The sequence below is a fragment of the Microcaecilia unicolor genome, chromosome 12 (assembly GCF_901765095.1).
Source record: "Microcaecilia unicolor chromosome 12, aMicUni1.1, whole genome shotgun sequence".
Classification (NCBI taxonomy): domain Eukaryota; kingdom Metazoa; phylum Chordata; class Amphibia; order Gymnophiona; family Siphonopidae; genus Microcaecilia; species Microcaecilia unicolor.
This window is the reverse complement of record NC_044042.1, coordinates 4,514,774-4,532,251: the sequence shown is the minus strand read 5'-3', so window position 1 is coordinate 4,532,251 and position 17,478 is coordinate 4,514,774. Positions and strand designations below refer to the sequence as shown.

Here is a 17,478-nt window from a genome sequence, read left to right as displayed (position 1 = left end):
AGTAAAAATATTCAAAAACAATACAAAGTATGGCATAGTTACTATTTACAATGTCAACACAAAACCTAATAGAACATTATAATTGGTAGTGAAGGGTAAGGCAAAGTTGTAACATATAGATGAGTAAGAAAGTAGGAAGAATTAGAAAGTAAGGTGATTGATTTGAAGAAAGTTGCATGTGAGGTCAGAGAGATGGTTAAATATTATCTCAGCTAGGGTAGGAGTGGATAAACATGTCCCGCTGCAGTGTGTGCAGCCCGAGTCAATCCTTGTGTGTGTGAGTGAGACTAACAAGTTAGTTACTTCTTCCATTAAAGGCTTGGTTGAAGAGCCAAGCTTTCACCTGCTTCCTGAAGTAGAGGTAGTCTTGTGTTAAGCGGAGCCTTTCAGGCAACGCATTCCAGAGTGTGGGGCAGGGGCGTATCTGCGTGGGGCCACAGGGGCCTGGGCCCCCGCAGATTTCGCCCTGGCCCCCCTCCCCGCCGTCACCCCCCCCCCCCCCCCCCCGCTGCTTACTTTTGCTGGCGGGGGGCCCCAACTCCCGCCAGCCGAGGTCCGACCCGAAGTCTTCATATTTTGTCTTCCTCCGTGGCCATGCTGCAAGGAAGTAACGCTGCAGTGCTAATTCGTTGAATCCAGTTCGGAGTCTGACGTCGCAGCACGTTGTACGCGCATACAACGTGCTGCGACGTCAGACTCCGAACTGGATTCAACGAATCAGCACTGCAGCGTTACTTCCTTGCAGCATGGCCATGGAGGAGTCGGAGGAAGACGAAATATGAAGACTGCGGGTCGGACCTTGGCTGGCAGGGGTTGGGGCCCCCTGCCTGCAAAAGTAAGCAGCGGGGGAGGGTTGACGGTGGGGAGGGGGGTGGAGAGAGGCGGCGGCGGGGGGGGGGGGAAGGGAGGCAAAAATGTGCCCCCCCTCTCTGGCTCTGGCCCCCCCTACCACCAGATTCCAGATACGCCCCTGGTGTGGGGGCTACTCTGGAGAAGGCTTGCTTGCGGGTATCACATTGTGTAATGTCTTTTGGAGAGGGTGTAGTTAGTGAAAGTCCTTGGGAGGACCTTAGTGTCCTTGGCGGTGTGTGGAGGATCATCCTATTCTTCAGATAGTCGATACATCCCTTCTTCAGAGAGCTTGAGGTCTAAGTGGACTGGGCGGTTCTGAGTAAATGGAACAGGTGTCTAAAGTAGCACAATCTTGTTTATTGCATGGGACACTCTTGCCAGAGCCACTCCTCATTCTCAGAAATGCTGGGGGTGTTAAAGAGAGAGAGAGAGAGAGAGAGAGAGGTGCAGCTATGCTGATCAGGGCTTTACCAAATACTTCCTAAAACGGCCAGTGCAGAGACCCCAGGAAACTGATACCAGAGCTGAGGACATATGGAGAATTCACATGAGCCTGAACGCTGAATTCCAGCGCAGGAAGGTCTTTGGGGAGGGGGCATCATGGAAAAAGCAGTTGTTACTTTGCTGATGACACCCAGGTGATGGCTTTTACGGATCGGCTAACTCCTGACTTATGTTCATTAAATGTAAGTTCTGATGCTGCTTTGCATTGGTTGCCAAATAATCGACTTTAAATCCTTTGAAATCAAAGGCCATGTGGTTTACTAGAAAGTCCCCACTCCCACCCCCGACACTCTTTGAATGTTCCCATGTGTCCACCTACTGGAAATTAATATGGAAAAGAATATGTTGAATAATTCCCTTCTCCTCGCTTGTTGGTTTGACATATGATGTGATAATACTTCATTCTTCAACCCCTAAACTTACACTTGAGGATCAATATCAAAAACTTTTTGATATAATTTTTTTTTTGTTACAATTGTACCCTGTGCTTTCCCACTCATGGCAGGCTCAATGCGGCAATGGAGGGTTAAGTGACTTGGCCAGAGTCACAAGGAGCTGCCTTTGCCTGAAGTGGGATTCAAACTCAGTTCCTCAGTTCCCAAGTCCACCACCCTAACCACTAGGCCACTCTACCCCACCATCCTCTAGCCACGCATCATAGTTTTCCATTGGAAAAATAATTTGCATTTGAACTTTTGTAAATGGCGAAGTCAGCTTTGTACTATTAGAAACTATGAAGAATCTACAGCTCTTAAATTTCGTCAGTTGCCTACTTTTAAGAAGCATTGGGCTCCTTTTGATCATTACATCAAAACATCAGCATCTCCTAGAGATTAGATTATTATATTCATACTTAAATTGTCACATTTATCTATATGTAATGCATTTGGTTTTGTTGTTGTATGTTATACTAGTAATGAAGGCCCGTTTCAAATCGCAATGAAACAGGCGCTAGCAAGGCTCCCCTCTGTCCCTTTGTGTCTCCGTGTGTCGCCGGCCCCCCTGCAGCCTCCGTGCGAATGTGCTGTCACCCTGGCCCTTTTGGCATGCCCCCCAGCGTCCGTGACCGTTCCCTTCCCCCCGATGTGTGTGTTGCCAGTGCACCCCCTTCCACCCCCACCGATGTCGTCGCTGCCGGTGATCCCCCCTCTCCGAAGGCCCCCCCACCCCACTGACCTGGTGAAACAGAAGATTTTAGCGTCATGTGAATGTCCCTGCAGTAGGAACCGATAGAGGGCGGAGCACAACTACAGTGCAGTACAACATTGGAGCTGAGAATGTGCTCCGCCCTCAACGTCATAACGTTTGACATGAGGGCGGGGCCCACAGACTGTGATTTTGTGTGGCTTCAGAGCTTCGAACTTACGAACCTGGCTTCAGTGACATCAGTGCAAATAGAACGTTGAGGGTGAGTTTTATATATATAGATTTGTTTAAATTTTCTTGAAAACACAATAAAAATGATTTAAAAAAAAGATTTATGGTCACATTATACTGCTTAATGATTCTATGCCTGGGACTCTTCCCTGAGCTTTCAACAACAAATTAAAGCACTTTTTTAAAAAAATAAGGTTTTGTTCCATCAGGCGATTCTTAGAAACAAAGGATCTTCTTCCGCTTGTATTTCCCCTTGTGATTCCCTGCATAAAGTACTGTAATTCCTTCTGCAATGATTGTCTTCTTGCATCGTTTGCAAATTATTCAAAATACAACCATTAAACTTGATTTTAATGCTTGGAGATATAACCATATCATACCTCTCCTGTCATTTGGTCTTGGCTTCCTGTTACTTATAAATTAAAACATAAGATTTCCCTGGGGGGAGGGGGGGTCAGTAGCTTGGAATCTTGCCACTTTGGGGGATCCTGCCAAGTACTTGTGACCTGGATTGGCCACTGCTGGATACTGGGCTAGATCAGGGGTGGCAACCATGGTCCTCGAGGGCCACAACTCAGTCGGATTTTCAAGATTTCCACAATGAATACGCATGAGAATGATTTGCAAGTGCCGCTTTCATTGTTTCCAAACAGATCTCATGCATATTCATTGTGGAAATCTTGAAAACCCAATTGGGTTCTGACCCTTGAGGACCATGGTTACCCACTCCTGGGATAGATGAACCTTTGGTTTGACCCATTTTCATAGGGTTAAAAATGTGGCATCCCTCGGGGATCACCCTTATCATAGATTATTTTAAATATAGAATTAAAAATTGAACTTGCAGAACTACTGTTAGTAATATGTAATTTATCCTTAAAATTGAGCATGGTACCGGAAGATTGGAGGGTGGCTAATGTAACGCTGATTTTTTAAAAAGGTTCCAGAGGTGACCCGGGAAATTATAGATCAGTGAGCCTGACGTCGGTGCCAGGCAAAATGGTAGAGACTATTATAAATAACAAAATTATAGAGCATATTCAAAAGCATGGATTAATGAGACAAAGTCAACATGGATTAAGTGAAGGGAAGTCTTGCCTCACCAATCTACTACATTTCTTTGACGGGGTGAACAAACATGTGGATAAAGGTGAGCCGGTTGATATTGTGTATCTGGATTTTCAGAAGGCGTTTGACAAAGTACCTCATGAAAGACTCCAGAGGAAATTGGAGAGTCATGGGATAGGAGGTAGTGTTCTATTGTGGATTAAAAACTGGTTAAAAGATAGAAAACAGAGAGTAGGGTTAAATGGTCAGTATTGTCAATGGAGAAGGGTAGATAGTGGGGCCCTCGCTGCACCTTTTCCAATTCTACTATATCTTTCGTGAGATGCGGCGATCAGAATTGAACACAATACTCAAGTTGCGGTCGCACCATGGAGCGATACAACGGGGATGGACCGACTTCCCTATGAGAAAAGGCTAAAACGGCTTGGGCTCTTCAGCTTGGAGAAGAGACGGCTGAGGGGAGATATGATAGAGGTCTATAAAATAATGAGTGGAGTGGAAAGGGTAGACATGAAGCGTCTGTTTACTCTTTCCAAAAATACTAGGACTAGGGGGCATGCGATGAAGCTACAAAGTAGTAAATTTAATACGAATTGGAGAAAATGTTTCATCACTCAATGTGTAATTAAACTCTGGAATTCATTGCCAGAGAATGTGGTAAAGGCTTAGCGGGGTTTAAAAAGGGTCTGGACAGCTTCCTAAAGGAAAAGTCTATAGGCCATTATTAAATGGGGAAAATCCACTGCTTATTTCTGGGATAAGCAGCATAAAATGTGTTGAACTTTTTTGGGACGTTGCCAGGTCCTTGTGACCTGGAATGGCCACTGTTGGAAACAGGATGCTGAGCTTGATGGACCAGTATGGCAACACTTATGTATTTATGTACTTATGTCATCCCTGGGTAAGCTTTTGGATTTTACTCTTCTACCTCCGGATTATGCGATGTTGAATACTGACACTAAAGCTATGTTCTGTGTTACGTTAGTTGAAGACTGGGTTATTACACACATGCTAAGGGGGTCTTTTGCTAAGCCACGATACCATTTTTAGCTCGCAGTACAAATCAGCTGCTGGCCTATGCATGTTTTATACTTTGATCTGTACCCTCCAGCCCCCCCCCCCCCCTCCTTCCCTCCTTTTCCTCTTTTCTTAACTTAATTTTAACCCTAGATATGGATAGTTACTTCTTCCATGTGAGCTCTGGTATTGCCTTACTTTGTAAAATGTTACTTGTTGTTATGTTGTGAGCTCTTGATTGTATTTGTCTCGGAAATCAATAAAAGAAAATTAAACTCTAAACCAGCTGCTGGTAAATGCTGAGACACCCGTAGGAATATAATGGGCGTCTGGGCGTTTAGCACCAGCTGATTTCTACCTCAAGCTAAAAACGCTATCGTGGCTCAGTAAAAGACCCCCTAAAGTTGAACCTAGACAAAAACTTTCACCGGTTCTAATCTCCAACAGGGTGTTTTATGTCAAGATGATAAATATAGATAAGGTTTGTTACCCAATTGAACCACAGATAAAGATATTAGGAAGAGTGGAGGACACCATTCTTTCCCTTGAGACGTATGCGGCTCAATTAATTAAAAAAGCCTTTTTCATTTTAAAAAGACAAAGAAGGATTGTTCAGGCTCTAACTTTGAGCATGCTAGATTATTGTGATGTGCTTTATGTGGGTTGGACCCACCCAGTGGCGTAGCTACGTGGGGCCAGGAGGGGCCTGGGCCCCCGTAGATTTGGCCCTGGACTCCTCTGCCGATAACCCTCTCGACCCTCCCCTCCTGCCACCAACCCTCCCCCGCCGTCGCCGTGGGCTACCTTTGCTGGCGGAGGACCCCAATCCCCGCCAGCCGAGGTCCTCTTCTTCCCGCAAAGGCCTCGTTCTGTTTTTGATGTCCTGCAAGCTGATCTGCAAGGCTTCGTTATGTTTCTGTGAGTCTGATGTCCTGCACATACAACGTGCAGGACGTCAGAAACAGAACGAAGCCTTGCGCGGGAAGATTAGGACCTCGGCTGGCGGGGATTGGGGTCCCCCGCCAGCAAAGGTAGGCAACGGCGGAGGGGGGGGGGGCTAAAATGTGCCCCCTCATCTCGGGCTCTGGACCCCCTCCCACCGAAGTCTGGCTATGCTCCTGGACCCAACTAGTCTACTCTGCAAAAAAAAAACATTTTATAGGGCTGCTCCTCTGTTAATTAGAGCCCACAACTCACACAATATGTAGGCGATGCGCTGAACTTCTAACGCACACAAAAAGGGGTGTGGTTATGGGTGGGGAAATTGGCGTTTTGTGGGTGTTCTGAAATTTAGGTGCCTAGTTATACTGTAGAATATGGCCCAGTGCGCCTACATAAGTACATAAGTACATAAGTACATAAGTAGTGCCATACTGGGAAAGACCAAAGGTCCATCTAGCCCAGCATCCTGTCACCGACAGTGGCCAATCCAGGTCAAGGGCACCTGGCACGCTCCCCAAACGTAAAAACATTCCAGACAAGTTATACCTAAAAATGCGGAATTTTTCCAAGTCCATTTAATAGCGGTCTATGGACTTGTCCTTTAGGAATCTATCTAACCCCTTTTTAAACTCCGTCAAGCTAACCGCCCGTACCACGTTCTCCGGCAACGAATTCCAGAGTCTAATTACACGTTGGGTGAAGAAAAATTTTCTCCGATTCGTTTTAAATTTACCACACTGTAGCTTCAACTCATGCCCTCTAGTCCTAGTATTTTTGGATAGCGTGAACAGTCGCTTCACATCCACCCGATCCATTCCACTCATTATTTTATACACTTCTATCATATCTCCCCTCAGCCGTCTCTTCTCCAAGCTGAAAAGCCCTAGCCTTCTCAGCCTCTCTTCATAGGAAAGTCGTCCCATCCCCACTATCATTTTCGTCGCCCTTCGCTGTACCTTTTCCAATTCTACCATATCTTTTTTGAGATACGGAGACCAGTACTGAACACAATACTCCAGGTGCGGTCGCACCATGGAGCGATACAACGGCATTATAACATCCGCACACCTGGACTCCATACCCTTCCTAATAACACCCAACATTCTATTCGCTTTCCTAGCCGCAGCAGCACACTGAGCAGAAGGTTTCAGCGTATCATCGACGACGACACCCAGATCCCTTTCTTGATCCGTAACTCCTAACGCGGAACCTTGCAAGACGTAGCTATAATTCGGGTTCCTCTTACCCACATGCATCACTTTGCCTAAATCTATGCGCTCGGATTTACATCGTGTTTTCATTGGATGCACAGAGATTTAGGTGCTGAAATATCAACTAACTGTATTCTATAATTGGCACCTATAGAATTATAGAATATGCTCATCAGCGTCGATTTTTTTTAGTTGTCATCTATAGAATCTCCCCCTATGTGACTAGGAAATACCTTGATGTTACATCTCCCTTCTACTAGATTTATCAGGGTGGCGGGGGGAAGAGGGGTTGGTGGTTGAGAGGCTAGGATGGGGGAGGGCAGACTTATACGGGGTCTGTGCCGGAGCCGGTGATGGGAGGCGGGACTGGTGGGTGGGAGGCGGGGATAGTGCTGGGCAGACTTATACGGTCTGTGCCCTGGAAAAGACAGGTACAAATCAAGGTAAGGTATACACATGAGTTTATCGTGGGCAGACTAGATGGACCGTGCAGGTCTTTTTCTGCCGTCATCTACTATGTTACTATGTTACAAAAGAATATTTCCATCCTCATTTTCTTTTACAGGGTTTAAATTTTGGAATGATCTCCCTATAACCATCTCTGAAAGGGATGACGTTGGCATCTATATGGGAGCGATCTTTTTCATACCTAGGGCCAAAAGTTTGGAATAGCTTACCAGTTCCTAGAAGGTTAATATCTAATTATAGAATTTTTTTGTAAGATCTTAAAAACGTATTTGTAGACATTGTATGTTTACTTTTTTGGACTAACTAGTTGATAAGTAGGAATTATATTAGATTGCGGTATCTAATTTCATATACTAATGTAATTACATCCGATTCAGATAATGAACTTTTGTAAACCGCTTTGAAACATATGTTAATTGCGGTATAAAAGTACCGGAATAGAAAACAATAGAATAGAATCTCTCAACAGTCTTTTGCAGGTCAGAAAATAACTAACGACGTGGTTATTCAAGAAATACCGGTATTGAGTTTTGAAAGTATGATATGTTCTATAGCAGTGGCGTAGCCAAGGGTGGGCTGGAGTGGGCCCAGGCCCACCCACTTTAGGTTCAGGCCCACCAAGTAGCAGCACACCTATAATGTGGCTGGCAGGGACCCCAAGCCCCACCAGCCCAAAACTCCCAACAACTGTTTGCTGCCGGTGAAAATCTGCTATTTAAAAGGTATACGGGGGAGAGGGGATGTTTGAAAGACCATATGGCATGCAGGCGAGAGAGGGAGAAACCAAAATCACTTGTAGGACAAGGCGGAGTTCTGCCCACCCATCTTGGGTCCAGGCCCACCCAAACTTGGGTGTCTGGCTACGCCCCTGTTTTATAGTGATTTTTCATTTTTAGGTTGATTGATTTGAGTGTGTTGTCCCAGGTATGCCTGGCTTCTCACTGTCTGTACTGTACAGAACTGCTAAGGTTGTTGCAGTATAAAAGTACTTTTTTAGTTTAGTTAGTTGCTCCTGGTGCAGAGTTCTGTGCACAGATTCATCTCGATATCTATCATCGTCTCTGGTGCCACATATGTCCGTATGCTCACTTTGTTTGCAAAATGAACATCTTTTGTCATACCCTCTTTCAGGGCCATTCCACACTATTTCTGAGTCTGCCTTCTCATGCCTTCTGTAACTGCAATCCCAATGATCTTATCAGCATTTTAAATTGGACCAATATCTTTTTTTTTTTTTCCTGTTGCGGGTCTTCCTTGGCTACAGCTTGCTGCCTACATTGCTCAAGTGTCTTTGCTACCTCTAGGGTGGCTGCCTGCCTATCAGCCATCTCTGTCACCTGTCACAAGCTTTTCTCTCTTCCTCTGTTTATTATTAGTTCATCATAAACTGCTCTGGTGTTAGTGTAGGAAGGAGAAGCACATGAAATATATTTGTGAGTGACATTGCCGAAGGGTTAGAAGGTAAAGTTTGCCTATTTGCGGATGATACTAAGATCTGTAACAGAGTGGACACCACGGAAGGAGTGGAAAACATGAAAAAGGATCTGAGGAAGCTAGAAGAATGGTCTAAGGTTTGGCAATTAAAATTCAATGCGAAGAAATGCAAAGTGATGCACTTAGGGAATAGAAATCCATGGGAGACATATGTGTTAGGCGGGGAGAGCCTGATAGGTACGGGCGGAGAGAGGGATCTTGGGGTGATAGTATCTGAGGATCTGAAGGCGACGAAACAGTGTGACAAGGCAGTGGCCGTAAGTAGAAGGTACTTGGCTGTATAGAGAGAGGTGTGACCAGCAGAAGAAAAGAGGTTTTAATGCCTCTGTATAAGTCATTGGTGAGGCCCCAACTGGAGTATTGTGTTCAGTTTTGGAGGTCGTATCTTGCTAAAAATGTTTAAAAAATGGAAGCGGTGCAAAAAAAAGCTACGAGAATGGTATGGGATTTGCGTTACAAGACGTATGAGAAGAGACTTGCGGACCTGAACATGTATACCCTGGAGGAAAGGAGAAACAGGGGTGATATGATACAGACGTTCAAATATTTGAAAAGTATTAATCCGCAAACTAACCTTTTCCAGAGGTGCGAAGGTGGTAGAACGAGAGGACATGAAATGAGATTGAAAGTGAGCAGACTCAGGAAAAATGTCAGGAAGTATTTTTTCACGGAGAGAGTGGTGGATGCTTGGAATGCCCTCCCGCGGGAGGTGGTGAAGAGGAAAACGGTAACGGAATTCAATATGCGTGAGATAAACATAAAGGAATCCTGATCAGAAGGAATGGATCCTCAGAAGCTTAGCGGAGATTGGGTGGCAGAGCCGGTGGGTGGAGGGGGGCTAGTGGTTGGGAGGCAGGGATAGTGCTGGGCAGACTTATACGGTCTGTGCCCTGAAAATGACAGATACAAATCAAGGTAAGGTATACACAAAAAGTAGCACATATGAGTTTATCTTGTTGGGCAGACTGGATGGACCGTGCAAGTCTTTTTCTGCCGTCATCTACTATGTTACTATGAAATGCCAATACACTGAACTATTCTGAGCAGGAAAGGAAAGCTGCACTTGGACTGAGATGTATCATCACAGACACCGTCTTTCCCCTGGTCCCTGCTTGCTCCTGCTCCCAGTGCTGGACTTGTAAGGAATCCCTGAGCAGTGGACCGCTCGCTCGGATCTTTCTCTGATTCCCTCATGTCACTCAGTCAGAATGATGAAAGCACCCAGGATATCAAAGCACTCAGAGATGGTCTCTTTGACATCTATTAAACACAGCCTCGGCTTTGATCTCCAGACACAGAAGGAAACATTTCTTGAAGCAGTAATTAAAAGATGTAAATCAGTCCTCAAGTCTGATCTCTGTTTCCCTAATGCTCAATGTAATGGAAGTAAGCAAAGGACAGTTTTCATTAGTTGCACATATCTCCCCCCACCACCTCCCCCCCTTTGTGACCTGGACTGGCAACTGGATTTATTTAAATAGTATTATATGGATTTAGCTCAAGCCTCTCCCCGTATGTTCCCACCCGTAACCTCCGCTCTCAGAACAAATCACTCCTATCTGTACCCTTCTCCACCACCGCTAACTCCAGACTCCGCCCCTTCTGCCTCGCATCACCTTATGCCTGGAACAGACTTCCCGAGCCCATACGCCATGCGCCCTCCCTGCCCATTTTCAAGTCCTTACTCAAAGCCCATCTCTTCTCCCTTGCTTTTGGCACCTAACCACCTTCCCCATTCATGATACCTACACTGACTACATAGTTTGTAACCTTTAGATTGTAAGCTCTCTTGAGCAGGGACTGTCCTTCCCCATGTTTAAACTTGTACAGCGCTGCGTAACCCTGGCAGCGCTATAGAAATGCTAAGTAGTAGTAGTAGTAGTGAGTTACATGCAGGCGGTACCGGCAGGGCCGCCGAGAGACTGAGCTGGGTCTGGGGCAAGGCCGGCCGGCCTGTAGGCTGGCTGGCCGCCCCCACCCCCCAATTGCTACTGCTGTCGCCTCTCTCTCCTGCTCCCAGGCCGCCGGCGCCACAGTTCCCAGTCTCCACCTACCTACCCTCAGCTCCCTTCTGTCTGCCATCCGGCCCCCTTCATTTAAATTAAAAAAAAAAATCTCGAAATCGGCAGCGCAGCGCCTTCTGTGTGAAAGTGGCAGATCACCTCATGCGGGCCTTCCCTCACTGTGTCCCACCCTCGCAGAAATAGGAAGTTACATCAGAGGAGGGCAGGACACAGTGAGGGAAGGCCTACCCGAGGCGATCTGCTGCTTTCGCACAGAAGGCGCTGCGTTGCTGTTTTAGAGATTTTTTTAAAATGCAGGGGGTCGGATGGCAGACAGAAGGGAGCTGAGGGTAGACAGGTGGAGACTGGGGACTGCGGCACTGGCAGCCTGGGAGCAGGAGAGGGCGAGAGACATTGGCGCCAGGCCCTCCTTGGAGGCCCGGGGAATTTTGCCCCTCTCCCCTCTTGGTGGCCCTGGGTACCAGGGGTATTTCCTTGTCCCCAGAAGGTTCACAATCCAAGTTCATACTTGAGGCAATGGAGGGTTAAGTGACTTGCCCAAGGTCACGAGTTGCTGTGGTGGCATTTGAACCTGCTTTTGCTGTTTGTCAGACTGATGCTCTGACCACTACAGCCTGGATCAGAGGTTCCCAAACTGTCCTGGGGACCAGCTGTGTTTCTAAAACATTGATCAGGAATACGCACGAGATCAATTTGCATGCACCACTCCCATTTCATGCAAATTTATCTCATGAATATTCACTGTGGCTTCCTGAACACTCAGCTGCAGAGGGTCATCTCCAGGACAGCATTAGGAACCTCTATTGTCGATGTCATCGGTTAAAGACTTGACTCCATGCCACCTTGAACAGTTTAATCCAGTCCTCATATTACCCTGGTCCATGCATGGAAGGAGTTAAAAGCAGAACTGGCTTAACTTGTGCCAAGGACAAAGAACCAGTAAAGGTGCAGCTTGTCTTTCACTTTCTGCTCACAAAAGCTCTCTTGCAGTTTCTGCTGATAAGGAAGTGAAACAGTATAAACCAGGCAGAAGAATCACCGATTCTTCCTATGGCCCAGCAGAGGCCCTTAATGAGGAACTTATGATAGCTCCCTGCTCACGATTCCCCCTCCTCATGTGCACCTCTTCTGTTTCCTAAATTTCCAATTTGGATCTTTTCCGACTGTGGCACAGAGGGACACCAGCTCCATGTCGATGGCTAAAAATTGACCATTATCAGCTGTGGCGCTTTGCAGGGGTCGTAGGTTACAGCAGAGAAGAAAAGAGTTGGTTTCTTACGTGATTAGTGTCTGTTCTCCAGAATGGATTTTTCTTTCAGTCTTTCATCGCTGTCCTGCTGTTACAGCTCGATTCAGTTCTTTGGGAGCTGATCCGACGTTTAGAAAGCTCAGATCCAGATATGGCTCATTATTTCCTGCTGGATTCTAGAGGGTCGATATTCAAAGTGATTTCACCGGGCAGAAGAGGTTTCCTGTTTGCAGGGTTATCCAGGGATTATTCAACACTTCTTAACCAGACAGGTGCCGCCGAATATCCCCCCTAGTTATCTTGTTGGTGGTCTGGGGGCGGAGTCAGCACTTATGTGGCTAAGGTAACCGGACAAATCAGACCACATAAAACACAGTACTATCGTTCAGCGGTATTGCCTTAACTAGATAAGTTTCGGCCATTCACGTACACCTGCGTATTCAACACTGGCACCCGGACATGGCACAGCATTGAAAATCTGGGTATAAAGCTGGCAGGGGCTTAAAAAAAATTGCTCACCACTACTGGCTGAATATTAACCTACTACTACTACTATTTAGCATTTCTATAGCACTACAAGGCATACGCAGTGCTGCACAAACATAGAAGAAAGACAGTCCCTGCTCAAAGAGCTTACAATCTAAAAGACAAGAAATAAATAAAGTAAGCAAATCAAATCAATTAATGTGAACGGGAAGGAAGAGAGGAGGGTAGGTGGAGGCGAGTGGTTACAAGTGGTTACGAGTCAAAAGCAATGTTAAAGAGGTGGGCTTTCAGTCTAGATTTAAAGGTGGCCAAGGATGGGGCAAGACGTAGGGGCTCAGGAAGTTTATTCCAGGCGTAGGGTGCAGCGAGACAGAAGGCGCGAAGTCTGGAGTTGGCAGTAGTGGAGAAGGGAACAGATAAGAAGGATTTATCCATGGAGCGGAGTGCACGGGAAGGGGTGTAGGGAAGGACGAGTGTGGAGAGATACTGGGGAGCAGCAGAGTGAGTACATTTATAGGTTAGTAGAAGAAGTTTGAACAGGATGCGAAAACGGATAGGGAGCCAGTGAAGGGACTTGAGGAGAGGGGTACTACTACTACTATTTAGCATTTCTATAGCGCTACAAGGCATATGCAGCGCTGCACAAACATAGAAGAAAGACAGTCCCTGCTCAAAGAGCTTACAATCTAATAGACAAAAAATAAAGTAAGCAAATCAAATCAATTAATGTGTACAGGAAGGAGGAGAGGAGGGTAGGTGGAGGCGAGTGGTTACGAGTCAAAAGCAATGTTAAAGAGGTGGGCTTTCAGTCTAGATTTAAAGGTGGCCAAGGATGGGGCAAGACGTAGGGGCTCAGGGAGTTTATTCCAGGCGTAGGGTGCAGCGAGACAGAAGGCGCGAAGTCTGGAGTTGGCAGTAGTGGAGAAGGGAACAGATAAGAAGGATTTATCCATGGAGCGGAGTGCACGGGAAGGGGTGTAGGGAAGGGACCTGTGCTGGAAGGGATCTTCTCAACACCGCCCTCAAGTGGAGAACCAGGAACATCACATTTCGAATCCCACCAATGTGTCATGTGATCTTGGGCAAGAACCCTTAATCCTCCATTGCTTTGGGTAGAAACTAGGTTTGTGCACAAACTGTGCACGGAGCCTCGGGTAGACATTTAAATCCAAGTAATGGCGCTATTAGCTGTTCTACGCAGATGCAGAGAAATATCTGAGGAGTAAAGTTTATCTTGCTCTTCTGCAATAATATTAAAGAATTTCATGCCTATTTCTTCACAAGACCCAACATTTTCAGACTTCCATGAACAGCCTGGGTTAAAAGAAAAAAGACAGAGCTGAGGGGAAGTGTGCTGAAGGAACAACAAATATTGGTCTTGCAAAATTGTGTGCACAGAACAGCATTCCAGCTCACGTGGGGATGTGGCCACATCTGATCTGGTGAGTGCCAGTGCGGATTTCATGTTTATAAGACACTAGTAAAAAAAAGCCTGTTTTTCACTGAAATGAAACGGGCGCTAGCAAGGTAATGACCTTCTGCCATTAATGTTTTTAAGGGAAGTTCCAGGCCCCCCTCCCTCCCTCCCAATTCCAGGGCCCCTCCTCCCTCCCTCCCAGTTCCAGGGTCCCCCCTCCCTTCTTCCCAGTTCCAGGGTCGTCGTCCCTCCCTCCATTCCAGTTCCAGGCCCCCTCCCTCCGAATTTTAAAAGTCATCCTGACTTACCTCACGCGGTAAAAAGCGTGCAGGCTCAGCACTTACTACTTCAGTTTTCCCTTCTCTGTCTCTCAGCTCTGGTCCCGCCCTCATTTCCTGTTTCCGCAAGGGCGGGACCAGAGCTGAGAGACAGAGAAGGGAAAACTGAAGTAGTAAGTGCTGAGCCTGCACGCTTTTTACCGCGTGAGGTAAGTCAGGATGACTTTTAAAATTCGGAGGGAGGGGGCCTGTGACTGGAAGGGAGGGAGGGAGGGACGACGACCCTGGAACAGGGAGGGAGGGGGGACCCTGAAATTGGGAGGAAGGGAGGGGGGATGCTGGAACTGGGAGGGAGGGGGGACGGATGATGACCCTGGAACTCGGAGGGAGGGAACGAACTTCCGGTGGGTGAATATTATATGCAGCCTTCCCTTCCCTCCGAGTGCGAGGCCTGTGGTTGGTCCCTTCTGCTTCGGACGTCGCGTTTCTTTCCCTGGCAACTATACAGAGTTCCCTCGAGGGCGGGGCAATTACGAACCCTACGAACACTACACGGCTTCACTGCCACGGAGTCAGCTTCAGAACATTGGAGGTGCGAATTATTATATAAGATAGTTGCCATTACTGAAGACCCATATGCAACACATCCTATGTGCTTTCCCATTTTTTGAGCTCGGCTTATTTTCTTGCAGAATTGGGAAGTGCAATGTTTGAGTTATTCTTGTGTTTAGGAAACCAGGCGCTAAGCTTTAGCACACAACTGAAATGCAAGGTAACTGCATCTGCTCCTTAGACGGTGAGCTTTCCAAGGACAGGAAAATACCTACTGTACATGACTAACTCTACAGGTTGCAACAATCATGACTCCATCACATACTATTCTGGTTATCGCAATGTTTCTCACAAAGCTGGAATGCTGTTCTGTGCATACAAATTTTGCAAGACAATATTTGTTGTTCCTTCAGCACATTTCCCCCTCAGCTCTGGTCTTTTTTCTTTTAACCCAGGCTGTTCACGGAAGTCTGAAAATGTTGGGTCTTGTGAAGAAATAGGCATGGTCCTTTAATATTATTGCAGAAGAGCAAGATAAACTTTATTTCTCCTCAGATATTTCTCTGCATCTGGGCACATTTTCAAGATGGCTGCCAGATAGGAGCCACCTGCTCTGTGAACCCAACCAAATATGGACACATAGGGGGAAAAAAAATCATAGATTGCTCAAGGGCTACTCAAGCGTGCAGAGAGGGAAAAGTGGCCCAGTACCAGAACATCACTGAACACAACGCCATGGACGTTAAGACCAGGTAACTGGCTGAAGCAGTGCTGCACTTCAACTGCTCGAATGCTCAGGCTCCCCATTACCGGTACCCGCCGAGACTCACCACCAGGTAATCTGGTCGAGGCAGCGCTGCGTTTCAGCTGATCAAACACCCTGTCTCTCCATCACTGGAATCCACTGACCCGTGTCATCCTCGCTCCCTGCTGTAACTCACCATCATGTGTTGGATTCTCTCCCTCCTGTATGGATACAGTGCGGCAGATGAGAATCCAGCCCACATAGGCTCACAGCACTGATGGCAGGGAACGAAGTGGTGATACACCAGGTTGGACAGCCATGAAGGGACAAAGGAACACTCCTCCAGCACTCCTTCAGCGCTCGGCACTTGGAGGAGCAGCACACTGGTAACCATCATTGACCGTGTGATGAGTGAGCATCAGATGTACAGGATTCCACAGCCACCTGTATCAGGGGAAGGAAAGCAGTCACAGCCAGCGGCCACATGGAGTGTGTCTGCAGTGACCCCTGGGACGACACCTGGGCCAACAATAAGGCAACACCTCAAGTGGAACCAGTGAGCAAGCCCGTCACCAGAAAAGAAGCACCACCTGGAAAATCAATGAACTCACAGGCACACTAGCCAGCACCATCGATGAGGCTGAGTGTCCACCATGGCCAACATCAACAAGACACGTGTCCCACCTCTTACTTAGCTCGTCTACCAAAAATAACAAAAAAACCACTCACACATACTCTTAACTGAATGACCACACACACTCAAACACCCAGTCAACTGAATACCCACACACACTAAAAAAAAACCAAACAAACCAAACTTATACCGCATGAACCAAAATGTACTTTACAAAAATATTAACAGGATTGGTAACCTTAACACTAATAACATCCATGGATACCCTAGCCCAAAGGGAAAACAACAATATATCAATACTATGTAATCTACGTTATCCAACTGGAAGAGACACCCACCTCCTGGCCAGAACCCAATGAATTGGATAAGGCAACCAAAAAAATGGAAATCAAACACTCGAAGCCTGTACACAACAAAGAACCAAAAAAAGAAACCAAAAAACACAGAACCCCAAATCAACGTCAACTAAAAAAAAATTACCATCACAGCGTTACCGGATGACTACCAGCCTATACCAGTGGGATACATCAATGCCAGATCAGTGGTAAACAAAACAGAAAAACTGTATAACCGATGAAGATCTTGGTTTGGTCTTCATCACCAAAACATGGATACATAAAGAAGACCTTATCTGGACCTATTACTACCAGGATATAAACTCCTACATTGGACCAGAGTTGGGGAAAAAGGCGGAGCAAGTGCAATAATATACCGATCCTTCTTCACGGTCAAAACCTATGTGGAATCTATAAACCACAACTGGAAATTGCCTAATTTAAAATCAGGGATCAAACTTACACAACCAACTGTGCTGCATCCTATTCTACAGACCCCCAAGAACTTGGAAAACTTCATGGACTTCATCTCAAATGCGTGTGTAGCTAACCCCAACACCCTACTACTAGGAGATATCAATATACATCTAGAAGACCAGAGAACAGACTGCTCCAAAGAAAGCGACAAGTTCCTCCAACTATGGGACTTCCAGTGACCACCAGTGACTAAAACCCACATCAAAGGACATGCTGTAGACCTACTACCCTACAGATTTTCACAGGACATTCAAAATACAGAACCTGACAAACACTGAAATTCCATGGTCCAATCACTTCAAGCTAAACATAACTCTACTGGAAAGAACACAAAACCCATCCAACAAA

General features: G+C 46.4%; 1 protein-coding gene across 2 annotated transcripts in view; it reads right to left on the bottom strand.

Annotated features, from left to right (window-relative positions):
* Nucleotides 1–17,478, bottom strand: part of CDK18 (cyclin dependent kinase 18) — a 76,227-nt gene that overhangs the window by 23,940 nt on the left and 34,809 nt on the right. Inside the window, exon 1 of one of the 2 annotated variants that reach the window (XM_030221632.1) lies at nt 12,237–12,319. The exons of the other annotated variant lie outside the window; for it this stretch is intronic. The gene's annotated coding sequence lies outside the window, so the exon portion shown is untranslated. Of the gene's footprint in view, nt 1–12,236; nt 12,320–17,478 lie in introns of those variants that run through there. 2 annotated transcript variants of the gene reach the window in all.